Source organism: Cupressus sempervirens, chromosome 10, assembly GCF_028749045.1.
Source record: "Cupressus sempervirens isolate cs-2001-9-10 chromosome 10, ASM2874904v1, whole genome shotgun sequence".
Taxonomy (NCBI): Eukaryota; Viridiplantae; Streptophyta; class Pinopsida; order Cupressales; family Cupressaceae; genus Cupressus; species Cupressus sempervirens.
In genome coordinates this window covers 74,017,906-74,036,329 of record NC_143127.1, presented here as the reverse complement: position 1 = coordinate 74,036,329, position 18,424 = coordinate 74,017,906, and the positions used below count along the sequence as shown (strand labels likewise).

At 34.3% G+C, this 18,424-nt stretch overlaps 1 pseudogene; it reads right to left on the bottom strand.

Annotated features, from left to right (window-relative positions):
* The window catches only part of LOC149532651 (PI-PLC X domain-containing protein At5g67130-like), a 53,320-nt pseudogene that overhangs the window by 20,689 nt on the left and 14,207 nt on the right, over nucleotides 1-18,424 (bottom strand).

The following is an 18,424-nucleotide window of genomic DNA, read 5'->3' as shown; positions in this document are numbered from 1 at the left end:
CCAAATGCTTGAGAAGTAGTCAAATATGTTATATTTGTAAAATATACATGTTAAATTTGGAGTATTAATTAAAACTATACATTAAAATTTGTAAAATCGAATCTCTTTCTCCTTTATTTTTAACATGGTAATTTTTTAAAAATACAAAGCTCGTTGTCTTAAATCTATACATATACACATACCTATATAAGTACTACATAACATTAATATTTAGTTTACACATTTATAAAAAGGCTTTAGAATCTTTCAACTAATGCAATCTTTGGGTATAAAGCTAAATTCCATGACTATTAAACATACATATATTGATTAGAAAGTTGTTTTTCATCAACATATAATAGGGCAACTACCATGCAGACTGGTATCATTGGTTGTAGCATCTAGGTATAGACTAAAGAATAGTAGGGCATTTCCTTTGTAAGGCTTCACTGCATACAAAATAGAGGTTTGAGAGCAGAGAAAATTGACAACTAAGATTTTGCATTTATCATATTAGACAAGGACATTCCACCTAATCGTGCTTTTTTAGTAATTTCAACTTAGAGATAGCATAGCGGTACTGAGACGAGCTCACTGGATTAGCCAAAAGTCTATCTTATTGCCTCCTTTTTGAGACCTTATCCCCACTATTCTATTTATTTTTTCAATGTTCATTCAACTCTACCTTGATGTCAAAACATAGACATATATTCTTGTACTACACATTACGTTACATTTTTTGTTATTTTTTGCAACAAATCTAAGTGGATTGTAACATTAAGAATGAAATGTATATGAACATGATAATATGTATAGGTGCATGAAGCTCAGTAATTAGTTCACCTTCCACAATTTATCTTCTTCTTACCTCTGAATGAGACGAAAATAGAATAGATGATTGAAACTTGCAACAAAGCATTGGACACATGCTAGTTGTCTATAAAATGAAGGATCATAAACTAACTACCATCTCATTCAAAGGAATCGAGGATGATTAAATGTACCCTCAAAATATTAGTAGTCTAGTTGAAGTAAATCCTGAATTACTTTTCCCAAGACACTGACAAAGTTGGAATAAGATAAATCCAAGAGATCAAGCAGCTTTTAGGGTTCTAGAAACAGAAGTACACAAAATAAACAGTAGCAAATTAAATAGCTTAAAATTTCGTTGACATTATTACTTCCATTGTAACAAGTTATAAAGCTATTCTCAAAAGTCACCTTTCTACTCCATATAAATAGGGTTGCACCATTTAAGACAAGATGTGGCTTTCCTTATTCATGGAGAGGTTGGATTGGGTAATTTCTTCCCTTTTTGATATTGTTCCTTGTAATCATTATGCTCACCTCAGTTAAAAGATGAATCATTTATCTCTAGGGTAATTAATATAAGTTACATCCTTCCCCATCCCTCAAAAAATAAGCATACCAAAATCACTATGAAAAATTTACCAAACATATATCTTAACAATAGCTATTCTCAGTGAAAAAAAACTATTGGGATTTATTGGAATCGAGCATCCATGTGGTGATCTTACATCTAAAGATCATTTGAAGTGAGAAAAGGTGGTTTTTCCACTACAACCACCCCATGGTCTTTAGATAATTGTTAGAACTTGGAAACAAGACAGTATCATTATGTCCATTACTCTAATCCTTCTCTTTTTTGTTATTTTTTTATAGAAAATCATACTCCTATCAAGAATTTGACCTACCTAATCCAACAAAATAACTCTTATTCCACGGCCTCCTAAAGTTAAGGTATTCAACACACAAATGATAAAATGAATGAAAAATGTCATCTTGACAGTGTCTCAGAATTTTTGAATGAAAATTCTCCCACCTATATCCAATTTTTCAATTATGATTTTAAGTTATTTGACTTTTAGGTCTCTTGGTTGATCATTATCGAGGCAAATTTTGTTTGAAGAAAAAACATTAGAAATGATACATTCCTTTAAGAAATGAATGTTAACCAAAAAACTAGAATTAAATGGTTAATTTTTTTAAAAAAAAATTTGGATCAAACTTTTTGTCTTGTATACTTTGGCTCTTGGTGTTCCATTTACATCACATTTTCTTTAACCTAGAATCCTACCATTGAAAAACTTCTCCATCTAGGACACACGTAAATTTGTTCCCACATTTGAGCTTCCAATATGCTCCTTAAATTTCCTTTTCACACTAATTATGCTTATTGATTCTAGATAGCTAGGATTACGTCTGTTATTGAAGATGAATACCGAGGAAAACTTTTTGTGAGAAGCAAACAACCAGATATCCACATGTAACACAAATCAAAATACCTTGCTTTGATAAACAATAGCTAGAGAAAGGAATTTAGAGTCCCAAATATTACTAAATATTATTACCATCCAAACAAAATCCATCCCTATACTTTGAAGATGATTTCTACTGCAACAATCAAAATCTAAAATATTACATAATCACAAACTGCCTCTTGAATGATGGCTCATACAAAAAGTGGAGTTAATGAAACTAGGGCCTATGCCTTCACATCAGCTAGATATAGGTTCAATCTTTTTGTTCAAAATGCCTATTTCCAGCACACTGGAGTAATTCTCACATCTACACTCAACTTTACCCAAAAGTTCACAAAATTATAGAAAACCATTTTAACTAGGCAGAAGCATGAAGGATGGTACATTATCATTAGGGCTACTAGTTGCCATGAATTTTTTAAGACTATGGTACATTTAGCTACAAGCGAAATTAACTATGTTAAAATTTTATGGTTTTGTTTTCATCTTTAGTAATTGCTCTAGATCTTTGGCAAAGTGTAGGGATATGAATTCTAAATAAATTCCTGAGATATGGGAATTACACTAGATTTGGAATCTATGTCGATTTTAGATTTAATTAAGATGATAATATTAATTTAATGATCCTAAATTCAGTGTCATGACCAATATGCATCTCCTAAAGCACAAAATTTTGAAATTTTTCATCAGAATCCTCATCCCTAAGCAAATTATTTCAAGTCATTAATTGAAATAATATATACTGACTGTAAGATTTAAAGAACTTGATATGAACTTTTAAGCCATCTTTTATAACAATTATTATATCTATAAAATAATTTCCTTTCCTATAATAAAGGACCCTTTCTATGCAAAAAATATATAAATATATTCAAATGTCCAAATCCCAACATGTATGATGTCTTTATTTTTACTATTTTACCAATCATTTACACAGGCATGGTCTCAGGGGTGAAGTCTCTATAGGTTCCAAGATATTTACTATTTTACTATTTTACCATTCCCAAGGTTTGTATATATTTACTATTTTACCAATCATTTACATAGGCATGGTCTCAGGGGTGAAGTCTCTATAGGTTGCAAGCTAGACCTCAGTTACTTTAAGGAGTTACATAATCATGGTATCTACAATTATTTGTCCCATTGGGTCTATCTAGTACATACCAAGAAGGGTTGTAAATACAAGGACCAAGAAGTATTAAAAAAGAACATTATCTTCCCAAAATTCTATAGATTCTGCAATAGGCAATAAGTCACTACTTTTCAGATCATTTTCAAATAATTTCAGTTTTTATTAGAAAGAGATATATTCCAATAGAAGACATGGTTCACTATTACACAAAATTTCAGCATTAGTTGGGAATGAAGTGACACTTGAGGATCCAAATATTGATGCTCCTAGACAAAGTGGAGATTTAGATAAGCCATCAGAAGGCAATAAATCATATGTGTTTGGCTCATTATAAAAAATTGAATCACTTGCTGTTGAAGATCCTTCTAGTTCAGGACAGTCAGTACCCACTAGTAATATTAGCAGGAATGGGAATCCAAGAGTGCAAAATGAAGATTTAGTTTGTGGTGCAACTTTTAAAGGGATAGTGAGAAGAATACAATCATTTGGCACTTTTGTTGATTTTGGAGCTCTTATGGATGGACTAGTACATGTATCCAAGCTTAGTGATATAGCTTTGTGCACTCAAGGTCATCATGAGGCATTCCACAAGGACCTTGCACTACACCACCTTCCTAGAGAATTCAAGAGTAAGATAAAAAGGTTTTAGGATGTTAGGAATATTATGAATCTAGACACTAGGTATGAATCTGCACATAATGTTCACACTATTCTTATCTAAGAATCTAGACACTGAGTATTTATTTAAGAATAGTATCCTAAAACACTACTAAAGATAATAAGGTTTTAGGTTGTGTCTAGACATTGAGTATGAATCTGTACATAATGTTTACCTTTCTCTTTCTCCTTCACAATCAAAACACTCAATCTTAAATATCAATTCATAACATAATGTATAACTCTTTAAAGTTGTTGTTCAATTTTATAAAAGATATTTCTTCTAAATTGAACATAATTCATATTATACATATAAACTAAGAAAAGAAATAAGAAGTAATCTAATTGACTTTACCAAAAAACCTAATTCTATACAAATAAAAGAAAATTCTGAACAACTTAAAAAATAGAATAAAATATACTAGAAACAAGAATTATGTGAAATTAAGACTTAACTGTTAGAATGGTTATTATGTCTGATGTTGATGGCATTCCTTCACCCATTTCATTCTCTATCCAAAATCTTCCCAGGAAGAACATTTATCTCAAACAATATGCAAATCAATTCATAAAATGTACTACAATTAGTCAGAAAAAATATCTCCCAATTACCTATAGACATTATCTAGAACCTCTTTTATTTCATGTTTGAAATGTCTTGCTATACCCAAGCTGTCCAAATGATTTACCATTGAGAGGCCAAGAATCAAATTGATAGGATAAGCACCGAGCATTGCACCAACAAACAAATGTCTCTTACATTTACATGATCATTATAAAAATATCATCAAACTATATAAAAGAATATTTAAAGACCAACCTGTATCATAAGCAGAAAGAGATGAATATCTTCTCTTAATTTCCAAGAACCACATATTTATCCTTGTAATATTATCATCTATGCACATCAAACTAAATGATTTGTTCTCTCTGTTCTCTTTCTCAGGTTGCCATATAATGAGGTGAGTGGTTATCTGAGAACAACATATATAGTTAAATATAAAGAGTATAGTAGGTAATATAGTTAAATACATTGGAGGAATCTTCAACACTCATAGATTTGACTTTTTGATGTGTTCTTGTATTGAACTTCTTTCTTCCATTGAAGTTGAAATTAGAGGCCCCTAGATTAAAGATATTATTACAAATCAGTTCAAGAAAACTCAATGACAGAATTGATTATGAAATAGATATATGAATGAGTATAAAATTTTAGATTGTGCGCTAATTTTACCCTTCCAAACTGTAAATAAATTGGACTATGAGTAGGGAAAACACAAATTCTTAACCACAAAATTATTGTAGTATTCAACTATGTTCTTCATAGCCTATAAAAGATGACTAAGGTTGCAATGTTTATAATGACTATAGACAAAAATATAAATTAAAAAAAGAAATATTATCATCATTATTTTTAAAGGTAGAGTGAAATGGTTGTAAGTATGCAATTTCTACCACATGAAAATGATTTTTAGATATAGACCTGTGCAATCTAATCTCCCAAGGAATAGACAACACCACTTATCGCCATCTTTTCCAAAACAAGATTTGTCATAAAGCAATGTTAGAATAGTTACTGAAATGGTCATAAATTATGTTGTTATAGTAAAAGAATACTTTAACTTAAGAAAAAAACTACACAATATTAAACATGACATCATGCTTTAAAAACTAAAAAGGTACCTATAACAAAGTACTTCATTTCAATTTGCTAATTGATTGTCACTATTAACTATAAGCTTATCTTTAAAGTTTGAGCTTCACTTGGTTTCGAGAATAGCTAAATATTCTCTACTAAATAGGGCCAAACACGTGAAGGTGGAAGGTCATTTGGCCCTTGCGCCCCCCCCCCCCACCCCACCAACATCACTCTAAATTCCCCATTAACATTTAATAACATTCATTCATTCATCTATTTTTGAAATATAACATTCAATCATTATAATCACATGATAACATTCATTAACACATAAATTCCATTAACATGCAACATTCAAGAGTAAGTCATTCATGAATAATTCATTAACACAATATTCATTAACACCCAACATTAATGAATAATATTCATTAACAATATTCATTAACACCATATTCATTAACAATATTCAAGAGTAAGTCATTCATGAATAATCATTTCTTTTTGGCTTTCTTGCTATTTTTTTTTCATAAAATTTCTAAGAGGAATATCAATGTCCTCATCATCCCCCTCCTCTATTGGTTCTTACACATGTCTCCTCCTTATCCGTTCAGGAACATCATGAGGCCGCTACACCAAAAGGGGGGTCTGCTGCAATAACAAGTACTTCATGAGTTAAATTCATACCATTTTATATTAGTGAATTATGAGTTTTTATTTAAGTAAAAGAACTATAAATTAAAAAATTAATTTAAAAGAACAAAAAATAAATTTTCTTTACCCGAATGTGCGACATGATCTACCTGCTGATCAGTCTAAACATCCTCCGACACTCGTTCAGCATGGCATGATTCTATATCCTCAACACAAAAAGGTTATAGAAAGTTCAATTAAAGATGTTAAGTTGTATTAATAATTACATAATTAGTTTTAAATAGCAAATGAGCACCTCCATTGATAGTACGATGCACATTAGGGGCTTCATGAGGCTACATATGATTTCTGTCACGATTAACATGCTGCATTGCAATGTCATGCACATTATTATCAAATAGATTGTTGCTCAAGTATTCAATTTCTAATATATTTTTTGGCATATTTACCTATGCACATGATGCAAGAGACTATTCGGTTGGGGCAATGGAAGCTTGCCATAGGTGTTCAACCACGGCTGCATAGCCTTGCTTGAAGGCAATTTTTTTGTGTTCTTCCGCGGCCTCCAGATTAAAATCAGCACCCTAAATTTTTATATTAATTTAAAAAATTATTTGCATTTTATAAATAAATTTTCTCTAAAATTAATTTACTACTACTTACAACATGTGCTTTGATTTTCGAATATCCCCTAGAGCCAAGTCTGTGCTGTCCAACCTTTTCTAGCCTGGCCTTTGTTGCCTTTAATGTGTCCAACAACCTATGAAAAGTTTGAAATATGTTAGATGATATAGATATAAATATTAGTACCAATTAGTGGATTATTACATTAATGTACTAGTAGTTAATACTATTGCATACCTTTTTGGATTTGCTGGTGTACTTTCTTTTTGACGTTCCCCTTTCTCCTTTGCATCCAAAATGAACTCATTCTAGTCCCTCACTGAAACAAAGGGAGGATGCTCTTACTTTAGGTTTAGGATGAGACTCTTTCTATATGAGTCCCTCACAACCTTAAGATTTTTGGAAGCTTTTTGTAACAATTTCTTATGATAAAAAATATTACTACCAAACTCATGCTCTATATCTTTGATGAGCTCATCTTTTATTTTTTTATCTTAGAAGTTCCACCTTTTAAGAAAAAACACAAAATTGTTAGATATAGCTAGTATTAGAAAAGACCCGAATGAAAGGAAAAATGTTGCACCATTTAATGATATTAAAAAAAAATAGTGGGATAAAATTAGTTTAGTTATGATGTTCCACCTTGTACGTATGGTGGTCCTGAATCTTTACAGTGTGAGGTCATAAAGCCTCCTATAAAATGTATCGTTTCTTGCAAAAAATGTCATGGGATAATTAATATTAAGAACCATTAAAATGAATCATGCAAAGAATACTTTTCATAGTGAATAAAAAATACATAAAATGAGATACATTTCATCTTTTTAGTGATCTATTTCAGGGTTGGAGGGTCAACTTGACCGAAATTGACCAAAAAAGAAGTTTGGAAAAAAAATTAAAATGTCTAAAACCAGTTAAACTCTACCAGGGTTCTGTTGTAAATGTTTTGAAACTAAAAAATGTACTGTGACTATATTAATCAATATACCTTGAAAAAAATATAGTTCATAACACATATAAATTGCCATGACCTTCATTTTTTGTCATTCTTAATTGATGTTGTCACTGATCATACCTGGGATATTATGGAAAACAAATATTGCTAAAATAGATAGTGAAGTTGAAAGTGGGCACTCTAAAACTCTAACAGGCAACAGCAATGATGTTGGAAATCATTGAACATTGAATATGAAAGAAGACTCCCACTTTTGGTTCTCTGTAGAAAAATTGGTTAGCATCTTCTACTAAAAGCATGATATTGCAATGTATCGAATGGCACATCTCAATGGTACACAAACTTCCACTATTTAGATCATACAATGCCAGTAGAAATATTTAGATCAAATTTGGAACTCATAGATCCAGTTCAAAAACATTAAAATGCAAAATAGACTTGTGTAGGGTTGTGCCCTAGCATAATAGACTTGTTAAATATCAATAGAGGAAATCATGAACTCTAAATTACAAGTGATATAAATGTACATGTTGCTTTTGGTCTCCCATCAATGTACCTGCAATATTACCATTTGAGCAATCCAAATTAAAACCACCATGGGTATTGAATCAAATACTTCATAGTTCAAATTGAATTACTAAACTAGAGAATTACTGGTATAGACAAAAGGTCATTGATAATTTAGATGATCCTACCAAACCCCTAATAAAAAGGAATTCTAGAATAACTAGACAACTTGCACAATATGACATACTAAAGAAGGTCATGAGGCATCACTCCACATCAAAAGCCCTTGCATTCACCACTTCCTATTATGTTTATGTCCCTCAAGAAAATCCTTATTACAATATAAAAAATAATTATTTAAAGTACCTAGAATCTAGGACATTTCAAAGGCATTGATTCATCATCGTCAATCAACAATGATGTTTGAATAGCTCTCGTGCTAGAAACACGGGTAGCTCCAGGAAATGACAGTGAATTATCACCAATACATGCACTATGATCTGCATCTGGTAGTGTACTAGACAGTGCATCTCCTACCACAAAAAAAAAAAAACACTATGTGATGCACCCAAGATTAAAGTACAAATTATCAACTCATAATTAACACAAAACCAAATATAGCAAAACAAGGATTTACCGGCTGGATGTCCCCTTGTTGCCAACATTGTAGTCAGTAATCTCATATGGGTGTCCATCAACCTCGTAGGAGTCTCCTACAGTAGATGACCTAAACAATACATTATTAGCAAAGACATTCTAAAATAATAAAAGTAAGAGTTAAGAAGTTTTGAATGTTCGAAATAAAAAATTCCTTCTAACTTGTCAACTAAAAGATTATTTTATCAGTGGTAGTCGGAGTTCTACTACTATCAGCCTCACTGTGTTGTCCTTGATCAGGTTGTGGATCAGTTGCCAAAAAAATCCTGTATAACAAGAATTTAGTAGTTAAATTTTCTTACAACTCTTTAAAAAAATTGCATCAATAAAGTATTTTTGCACATATTACATATTTTACTTCACAACATAAAAGATTATAAAATATAAATCTTTATTGAACTTTTGTTATAACTAAAGATTCATTACTACTTACTTCATAACAATGAGCTTGCGCTCTCAAATTTGATAGCCTCTTCATCATCTCCTTAGATTCCATATTTGCTTCATCCAAAATTTTAATTATTTCTAAATTAAATTTTTTTTTTAAAAATTCTTCAACATTTTTGTTACATTGGGAGCTTCAGCAATATCCTCATCAGAAGGCTTAGCTAGTGGCTTGATACTTACTGCTGATGCTTTACCCTTATCCTAAACATCAAATTGTGAGAGGAATATCAGTAAAACTATCATAACAACTCAAAAATTGTAAATAAAATAGCGTAATAATATAACATTTTTCAAATATCTAATTTGTACAATTTCAATAAGTTTTACCCTCGCTGAAGAAGGGGTGGAAGTAGCATCCTGGTGGCCTCTATCATCTGTTGGATCCATATCATCCTGTCACAAAGATTAAACATAAAAAATTTAGCTAACTAAAAGCAATAGACAACAAAAAAAAAACTTATTAACAAAATGGTATACAGTACTTACAACCCTTATGATAGTAACTTTGTTTGTATCTATGCAATTTAAATGGTAATCTATAAGTAGTTCTTCCCCTACACTTATTGATTTTATTGCACAAGCAAAAGCTTCATTCCCCTCACGTGCCTCAAATATGCAATTGGGTTGCTCACTAGTTGAGGAAGGTCACGTACTATTTATAAAACCTACAATATTACCTATTGCTTTTAGTCTCCCATTAATGTACATAGAAAATCTTTTACTTTGATCATTTTCTTTTCATTGTATATAATTAGCTGATAGTGCATACCTATGTAGACTTTTTTATATCGAACAATCCACATCCAATCATTGTAATTGTAACATGGACCGACATACTTCAACAATTCAACAACTTTGTTATAACATACCTTTATCCATCCATGGAAAATATGCCCAAACCATGTAATTAGGATGGAGCAATGCAATATATCCTCTCATTAACACAAAAATATGTGTTAATTGGAGGTAGCTCAATGGGTACCCATTCTTTCTCAATGTGTGTGTACCGAAAGGGCACCTTGATGTCTCCTTTGGTCTCATCATCATAAGAACATGACCCCCCATTAGCAAGGAAAAATTGCATGCATTTATCAAATTTTTTTCTAATCTTTTGACCTCTAGTTGATCTCCCTATTTTAGCCATACTACATGTAGAGCTTTCATCTACCATTTCCTCATTTCCCTCATTTGATGTACATAGATCTAACAAGTACCTATTTGGTGGGTCCTGCAATCCATCAAATGGAAAGTGAAAGTGACAAATATAAAATGTAGTAAGTTGAAAGTGATTATACAATTATATTTCTATACGGACCTTCTTTGTCTATATATACATTATATAATTATATAATATGTCTATTTATAACATACGTGCTCAATGACAAACAAGAAGAATATAATAAAATTATGTCTATTTATTGACTTATACCTATTGATCCATGTCACTGTGCACAATCCACGTCAAAGGGGTCAAATTTCCTACATATGTTAATAATTTATCTTAAGTTAGCTAAAAATTACATGATACGCGTAAACATGAACAAATTTACCTTACATATGGAATGCAAGATTGTCAATAGAAGGGGTGACAATGTACTTGTAGTCAATTGACTATTTGCAAAAAGGGTGCTAATCAGACACAATATCAACATTGGTAATTATAAATAACATATGTTGTAATCATTAGAAATGAGCACAATAAATATGTAATCAAATTTTTTGCATATGTTAATCATTTACCTTAAGTTAGCTAAAAAATTACATGATACACATTTGCTACAAATAACTTAGAAGACAACATGAACAATAGGCAACATCATAAACATGAAAAAATTTCTCTTATATGTGGAATGCAAGATCATCAATAGAAGGAGTGACAATGTACCTTTAGTCAATTAACTATTTACAAAAGGGTGATAATCAAACACAACATAAACATTGGTAATTATAAATAACATATGTTGTATCATTAGAAATGAACACAATAAATATGTGATCAAATTTCCTGCATATGTTAATCATTTATCTTAAGTTAGCTAAAAATTACATGATACGTGTATGCTACAAATAACTTAGAAGACAACATGAACAATATGCAACATCATAAACATGAACAAATTTACCTTATATATGGAATGCAAGATCATCAACAGAAGGGGTGATAATGTTTGTAGTCATTGATTATCTTCTTCTTCTTCTTCTTCATTATCATCATCATCATCATCATCACCATCATCATCACCATCATCACCATCATCATCACCATCACCACCATCATCATCACCATCATCATCGCCATCGTCACCATCATCATCGCCATCATCACCATCACCATCATCATCATCACCATCACCATCATCATCATCATTACCATCACCATCATCGTCATCACCATCATCTTGATCTTCATCATCTGCTTCTTCATCATCTTCAATATATTCTTCTTCCATAACATTATACTTTATCGGCCTTCCTCTTGGATCATGTCTAATAACAAATGACCAACCCTATTTATGTGGAACCTCTAAGTAAAAAACTTGCTCGCATTGGCTTGGAAGAACATAAGGCTCATCTCTAATTGGCTCAAACGACCTTGTATTAATAATTGTAAATCCATTATCATGTTGAATAACCATTCTATCTAGATCATTTTGATTTAGTCATAACCTGTACCATTTGACAATGAATACTGTATATGAGAAAATGTTAGTATGCTAATAGAAACCAAATTTAAATAAAGCTTCTACAAACTAAACAAAATTCATAAACTTTAAGATAGACTAAGATGAACTCTCAATTGAGAATATGAGCCATTAATGGACTCTCTCAATGAGAAGCTCTCTTGTTGAGTGGCTTTGTCTAAATAGATAGGATGTATGCTCAAGCTTTATGCTTCAAAAAGGGCTTCAATGGATGATTGTAGATTTTTGGTGTGGATAGATGGCTTTAGTAGGGATTTGGCTCTCAAAATAGCATTATAACTTTACTTCATGGATTGTGTTATTTTGCAAAGGGGAAGGATCCAATTTATAGGCAAGAGGCTTGAGGGATTGAGGGCTAAGATGCAAGGATGGGAAAAAGCTTATGGAAGGCTCAGATTGCATGAGAGGAGAGCACATGGATTGTGCTTTCTTATAGCCAATCAAGGAGTGACACATGTCACATGGTGAGAGGATGGAGGAAAGGGCAAGGATGAGTCAACAAAGGAGGCTCAAGGGATAAAATCTTCATAAAGACCCTCATAATGACTTGTAAGAGCAATAAAAGGACTTGTAAGAGTCATTTATGACCTAGTGGACTTCATAAAGTTTTATGGTTGAGATATTTTGAGGGTGATGAGAGCAAATTCGACTTGGACTTGATTAAGAAGGTTCTAAGCTTGTTTAGGCTTGTGCAAATGATTAGAGGATGGATTAGGATGGTTTAGGATTAGCTTAAGGATAGGCAAGTGGATGGCATTTAATGAGGGTGGGTGAAGGAAGAGATATTTGTTAACTTTGGCTTGGGTTAGTAAGTTTTAACCCATGTTTAGGGAATGTGACAAGTTTAGGAGGGGATTAGGATTAGGTTTAAAGACATCTTCTAGAAGAGTCTAGACTTTGGATGAGGATAAAGACTTTCTAGAATAGTCTAGAATTTCCTAGGATGAGGATGGAGACTTTCTAGAAGAGTCTAGAACTTCTTAGGATGAGGATAAATTAGATTTTTAGGAAATAAATAAAGTTTTATTTATTTCAAGGGTTTGGGTTGAGGAGATATTTATTAAAACTTTTTTAATAAACATGAGGATTAATATTTAATCTTAATTAAATATTTTGAGTTGGGATTAGGGGTAGGAAATGATGAGATTAGCCTTTAATCGAAATTAAAGAAGGATTAGAAGATTTTGGAAGAGGTTATTGGTCATAAGGAAATTGGCCAACTTTTGGGAAAAAAATAAATTTTTTATTTATTTTAGGATTTTTGGTCAATTTATTAATTAAATAATTAATAAATAAGGAAATAATGTTTAAATAAGATTTAAACATTTTTGGGAGGGATTCCTTAATTAAATATTTTTAATTAAGATAAAAGGATTTAATGGCATAAAAATTAATTAATTAATTAATTAAATAATTAATTAATTAATAAATAATGATGTCATCAGGAATTTTTCAGAAAATAAAAATACTTTATTTTCTAAAGGATTTTTAGGTGTCTACATTTTGCCCCTCTTTGATGTGATTCCGCAAGTGGCATGACATCAAAGATAAGAAAATAAGATGCCCAAGGCTAGAGCAGAAGAGGAGAGAATGGACTATGACATGCCCCCTCAAGAAGGCAGTGGGGAGAGAAAGCGAGGCTCGATGGCTTCTTGAAAAGTACAAGAATCCGAGATGAGCAAGGAGACTAAAATTGGCAAAGCGAAGGGGCTGAATTAGCTCAAACTCTCACTATGGGAGAATGATAAAGGAGAATCAGATGCACAAGAGGAAGCAAGCTTAAGACTTTAGGGAAGGTGGAGGATGAAGGAGCAGAGCGCTATAAAAAGGAATCCAGGATAGGGAGATGGATGAGGGGATTATAAAGCTGATGCAACAAGATTTCAAAGAGTTAGATTGGTGGAAGATGGGTTTCGGAGATCCCTAGGACTAGGATTGTGGATCTCGAAAGATGAGGCTTGGTGGATTGATTTGGATTGGTGGATCCCTAAGACTAGGATTTTGGATCCCTAAAGCTAAGAGTGATGAGTGATTCAAAGAGATACTGATGCATCAGCTGGGGTAGGAGAGACGGATGCTGGATATGGATGGGGGATAATGGAGATGAAGGAAAACCATTGAAGCTTTTTGAGCGGGGGGATACTTCAAAGAGAAGTACCACCATGTAGTTGAGCACTAGATTTGCTATAGGACTATTGGTTAATTGCCAAGGTTACCAAGAACATCAAGGCCTTTTCACCAACCATCCAAAGGACTGAAAAACTAACTCAGAACAAACACACAAGGATTGCCCCAGCATCACACATGAATCCTAGAGGAAGCAGCATGGAAACGACACTGGAGAACCCACAAGCAGAAAAGAAAAACAAACGAAAGACTTGATCAAGACCTTACACTCTAATTGCCCCATTCGCAGCATACCATGATATGGAAGATCGTGGCAACCTTGAGGAGGGAACAAGGAGATTGCTTGGAAAAGATACTTCAAAACCCAAAAGGGAAGATCCCAAATCAAAAGAAAGTGAAAATCCAAAAGAGAACCGTTTGCCAATGAGATGGGTAGGACGAGGTACTAACGGACCAAGATCAGACATGAGGAAAGCTAAATCCTGCAAGGACCTATCGGAGAGCACCTAAGCTGGTGGATTTGGATGAGTGATGCATCTGGCAAGCTGAACTAAGAAAGATAACACTTTGGTGATAGGAAATCTAGCTAAAGGATGCATTGAAATATCTAACCAAAGTGTGTGATGTGTGCAAGATGTTGATCAAGGACGAACTGACATGAACGCTGGATAGATACAATGGTACTAAGCTAAAGAGGATGTACAAGCTGACAGACCAAGATATTTACAAGCGGGCTAATCAAGATATGGTACAAGCTAACAGACCAATGATAGGTATGATACAGATGGATAAAAAGCTTAGGATGAGAGGATAGCGGGATGGTTCGAGGTTGTGCAAGATGCGAAAGCTAAGGGTGGGGTGATAGCGAAAGATATGGATTTGGCAGGATGCATCCAATGATGATGAGAGATTTTGTGACCAAGGATAGCTAGAGGAGCAGGATGAGATGGATGGATAGGATGGTAGATAGCTAGGATTATTATGGATATAAAGAGATGACATTGGGTTTGCATGAGGATAGCCTAGAGCTAGATATCAATGACAAGGGAGGATGGACAAGACAAGATCTCCAAGGAATATAGTGCCCCCAATTAGAAGATAACATGCAGAAGGAGGTCTTATGATGGATGTGATAGGATTGAAGCTAGGATGGAAAAGATGAAGGCGCTAGGGAGATGGATGATAACTAGGATGATGGGGTGAGGTTGCAGAAGATAAGTGGATAGTGATAGATAAAAGCTGGAGGATGAAAGATAGGTGGATAGATTGGAAGATGGAGTTGGATGTCAAGAGATGACCAAAAGCATGAGGGTGATAGGCTAAGCTGGGGATGGCGGGATTACGCATGACGCTTGTTTGCCAAGTTTTCATCATGGTACTTGTCCAAGGCGCTTGAATTGCCAAGTTTTCACCAGTGGACGCTTTATTTTTCTTTTCTTTTTTGACTTTTTGACTTTGGACTTAGCTGGAATGATTTTGGCTTTCTTTAGCTATTTTGGCTTTTTTGGGATTTTTCACTAGCTGTTGGAATGTTCAATTTTGTTGCTAGCTGTTGGTACACCGGATGTGTGATTTATGCAATAGATCGGATTAGATGGGATTGATGGTAGGAGATGGAGGGATGAAAATGCTGGAAAGGAGCATGAGATGGGGATGCTTGCAAGAGCAACATTGGCACATGTTGGGACGGGTGTGAAAAGAGCATACGGGGGATAGATGGTAGATGCGGGCGTGATGGAGGATTTGTGGAAGCGTGCTTAGGGATATAGGCACCCAAGATGGAGTTAGGAGATGGGGGACATGAGTCACTAGATGGGGGATTAGCAATGGTGGATGCCATTATGCATTGGGTTTCAACTTTTTTCTTGGGGATCCACATGGTTTTGAATTTTCTTTTCATAGGCTTTTGCATTGTTTTGCATTCTTTGATTGGATTTTGCCTTTTTGGAGTATGTCTTTTCGAATAGACATATGATTGCCTAGGATGTGGATTTTTAGCTTTATGCATTTTGAAGTTGGCATTTACATTGTTGTGGTAAGCTTTGGGAAGATGGTTAGGAGAAGCTTTGTGAGATGGAGAGGATATGAAAGAGCATGTAGGGGGATGATGATGGATGATGTGCCCTGATATGTGCCTTTGTTGATCTTGCATAGGAATGGATGGAATAGAATTTTTATGATGGCTAATAGGAGGATGGAGGATGGTAGATTTTGGGACATAGGGACCCAAAATGGATTTAGCGGATGAAGGGGGGATATGGTAGGTTGTTTTGGGTTGCAAAGATGGTGGATGGGGGATGACATAAGATTTCTTGAAGGAGTGATGGGAGGCTGGCATGGTGGGCTTGGAGATAGGCTTGGTTTGGTGGTGTGGTGTACCAACACCTTTAGATGGTGAGCCTTTGGATACATATCCAAGACCATGAAATCCTAGATTTTTTTGTGCAATAATAGGCTCTTTGATTCCTTTCTCTTGTGGTCCTAAACCTTGACCTTGATAATGCCATCGATTGAGCATTTGAATAAGCCGAGGAAACTTTTTGCTTGCAGAAAATGGTAGAAGTGATTTATTAGGTGTATTGCAATGGGGAGATACTGTTCTTAATTCTTCTGCTGAGAGAGGGCCACCATGGATGAATGTAAGTGAACCAAGAGGGTAGATTATAGATGGTGGAATAGCTTGGATAGGTGGTAAGATGGAAGCATGGAGCGGGGCAGATGGAAGGATAGGATCTTGATGTAGCTGGTGGGATGACAAGATATCTTGTAGTGGAGGAGATATGGCTTGAGGTTTTGGAGATGGAGGAGATGGTGACTGTAGTATGGATGGAAGACATGGTATGATGATATCTTCATTTATGCTTTGGGGGATGTCAACATGCTTTTGGACAAGATCTTGATAGGATTGGTTTGGAGTGGATGGTGCGATAGGAGGTGAAGGGATGGATTCTTCAAAGGCAGCAGATGGATAGATGGGAGATTCAGTAGTGGAGATGGGTGAGTAGAAGATGGATGCATAAGGGTCATTACGAGAGATTTGGGAAATGCTTGGAGGCGATGTGGATAGGATTTGGAGGGATTTGATAGGTGGTGGGATTTTGATGCTTGCAGGAAGTGGAAGGATTTTAAGCAATTTGATGGATGGTATGGGGATGATAGCTATGGGAGATGGAGGTGATATTATAGACGAGGAAGCTTCATCACTGACTACTTCACATGGTTGGATTAGATGACATGGCTTATCGACTATTGGAGGCAATTTTTCTTGTATTTCCTCTAGGAGATTCCTTGGAGATTCGTGTGTCGAAGGTGGAGGTGGATTGACAGGAATAGCTAGTGTGATGGGGGTGGAAGATTGGAAGCTTGGTTGATGGGGTGATGGAGGGGAAGCTGGAATATCAGATGGCATGACTAGATAGTTTGGAATAACTCTTGGATTTTGGGGGATGCTTGGGGGAATGTTTCTAAGGCTTTCAATATACCCGTCATAGTCAACAAGATTTTCATCATCATTGGAATAGGAGGTGGCGGGAGAAAGGACAATGCGACCAAACACATCATGATAGGATTGGTACTTCATGCTTTGATGATGAGTTTGATGGGGATGGGGTCTTGTGTATGGATGAACACGGAAGCTCATGGTTGGATTTGGATTTAAGCACAGATTTTGGATTGGCTGATGAAAGATTTCCTAGGGAGAGTCAAAGCTATATGATAGACCTAAGGAGGATTGGCTGGAGATTTTTGACTTTCTCGTGGGTGGAAGACTTCAAGGGTATGCTATCAAACAGTGAGAGTTTTGCTTTCCTATGTGCAGGATTCCTGGTGATTGTGTCAACTTAAGGATAGACTAGTGATCCTATGGCATGACACAAGATTGACCACTTGTGGATCCCAACCTTTAGCTCAAGGTGATGAGGGATACAAGTGACAAAGCTGGATTACCCTAGACAATGCTCTGTCAAAGGGATAACCTTGGTGAGATTGGTTGATTGGTAGGATTGATTGGATAGCAAACTCTGGCAGAGTAACAAAAACTCTTTAAAGGCTTGGATGATTTTGGAT